This window comes from Rattus rattus, chromosome 13, assembly GCF_011064425.1.
Source record: "Rattus rattus isolate New Zealand chromosome 13, Rrattus_CSIRO_v1, whole genome shotgun sequence".
NCBI lineage: Eukaryota > Metazoa > Chordata > Mammalia > Rodentia > Muridae > Rattus > Rattus rattus.
In genome coordinates, this window is record NC_046166.1 from 451140 (window position 1) to 453567 (window position 2428).

A 2428-nucleotide genomic window follows, 5' to 3' on the forward strand; every position below is an offset into this window, starting at 1 on the left:
TTCAGTCTGGCAGTAGTGAAAACTGGGAAACAGTTTAATCTACATTATGTCTTCCATAGACTCAAGAATGAATAAAACAGAGACTGAAGAGCTGCCTCTGTGGTTAAAGTATTTGCTGCCCTTCCAGAGACCTGAGTTCAATTCCCAGTACCTACATGGCATCTTACATCCATCTGTAACTCTAGTTCTAGGGGCCACAGTGTCTTTTTCTGGACTCCGTGGGCCCCAGGCATGCATGTGGTATACAGACATAAATAGATGAAACGAGCAGCCCTGGAAATGAGGAAAGGTGATTCTCTGGAAATTTTTGGAGAGCCTCTGGAACGGAGAATGTGAGGAACATTTGGAGACAGTAGATTCACCAGAATCAAGGATTCTGCAGATGCTGACAGCAGATGCTCCCAGAACACCTCAAACACTCTGTGGTGAGCACAAGTGTGGCTTCTGTGTTTCTTTCCACACTTTTAAAAACAGATTTGAAATATTTCATAATTTTAAAAAGCCATTTGAGAAATTTGAGCAGTAAAGGGGCATGGAAGTGTCTATAGACTTTGGATCTATAGTTTTATAGATGATAAAGGATTATTGAGTTCTTCTATGGGACCTGGAGAGTCATAGAAAGCTTCTGAGCAAATGACCTCTTGGGTGATAAAGGAATCAACATGATGAACTGGAGAAAAACAAGAGAGATAGAAGAACTAGGAGAACTTCATATCAGACCTAAGAGCCTGCCAAAACTTTTTATATCTTGATAACCCTAGAAGAGAGTGGGAGACAAAACACCATCATAAATTATGGAGCCAAGGCCTGAGCCTCTGCTTGTTATAAAAGAGTAATAAAACAGAATATTTATTGAACAGCTCAGTTTTAATCTGGCAATTTATTATAAAGAAGCAGGAGGAAGAAAAACCAGAGGCCTTCCTTGCTGTACAGGTAGGAATCTGCAAGCCAACTGTCTCAGAACACACAACATCCCATCTGCTGCAGGAAGGATTCTGGGCTGAGTACACCCAGAAATCACTTCCACATGTGGGGAACACCCAAAACAAATCACTGGCCAGAAGAAATGGCCATTCCTGCCTCACCCATCCAGGGCATAAAGTGCTTATTTCTCAGACTCTTCTGACACAGAAAATATATATATATATCCATCCATCCCAGACTGGCCCCAAAATCACCTTATACCAAAAATGACTTTGTACATCTGATCTTTCTGCCTACACCTCCACCATGCTGGGTTTTTGGTGTGTGCCACCATGCTCAGTTTATCAGAAATCACTTTATATTTCAGTAATTCACAGCACTTACATTTGTATACTAACCCATAGTAGCCAAAGTAGTTGCAGCTGCTTTCTGGGGACCAGGGCTGCATGGTGTGGTATGTACGCACTCTTCCACAGGTTTGGATGGAAAAGACATATTAAATCATTGTGCAGCTGAGCACTGAAGTAGATGGTTTAATATCTCTTCTGAGACTACTATGTTCTACCATTTTACACACACACACACACACACACACACACACACACCATTGTCTTGGTACAGATGCTAAGGCCTAGAGGTATGCTGTGGTCTCTCTTTGGTAGCTTTTCCAAAAGTATCCTCTAGGCGTTTTAACTCCGTGTACATTTTTCTTCACACTGTCTCTCCCATATGTCACTTCAATTGGTTCTTCCAGGGGAGACAAATGGAGTATTAAAATATAGGTATGGAGTTTCTAGGCACCAGGGTCTGCACCGAAACATAGCAGAGGTTGGGTCTAAGTCAGTGCTGTTCCTGTGTCTCGGTAACATTTGCCAGTCACCCATTGCAGAAGCAGTGTTCAGAAAGTCAGTAACTGATGAAAAAGTTTCAGATAATTAGAGGACAGACAGTGTGGCTACCCTTGACTTTCAAGGGCAGAACTGTATGAGAAAACGTGGTGTTCACATGTAACATGTTGCACAGCAGATTACAAGAGAAGACCTTGCCACATTCAATTATATACTATGTATGGATGAAAGCAATCTGAGAGATTTGAATAGAAAAAGTAATCAAGTCAAAAACTGCAAAGCTAAAATTGAGCTACTTGGGAGCTATGAGCCACAGAAACAGCTCATTATTGAAGTTCACTATCATGGCAACGACTCTGACTTGGAGCTGGTGTACCAGCAATGCCTTAGGTGCTGCAAGGCCTTCCTGGAGAAGACTCACTAGCTAGTCGTAACCAGCACCATTGAGCAACTCACTCCTCAGTGCTGTGTGCCAAGGGTGGTGGCAGTCCTTAGTCCCATACCCCACCTCTCTTTTCAGTTGGCTTACTGCGTATCTTTAAAATAATTGTTCATGGAAATTAGGCATATGTTCAGAAGGATAAAAACATTCGAGTCAGACAGTTTGAGGTGTGGCTTAGCATTCTTATACTAACTAAATCCCTGACCTTGCCATA

The 2428-nt window shown here is 42.1% G+C and overlaps 1 pseudogene; it reads left to right on the forward strand.

Moving 5' to 3' along the window:
* The first annotated feature begins 1653 nt into the window (after positions 1 to 1653).
* On the forward strand, positions 1654 to 2196 carry LOC116914921 (annotated as a pseudogene).
* The last annotated feature ends 232 nt before the right edge of the window (positions 2197 to 2428 follow it).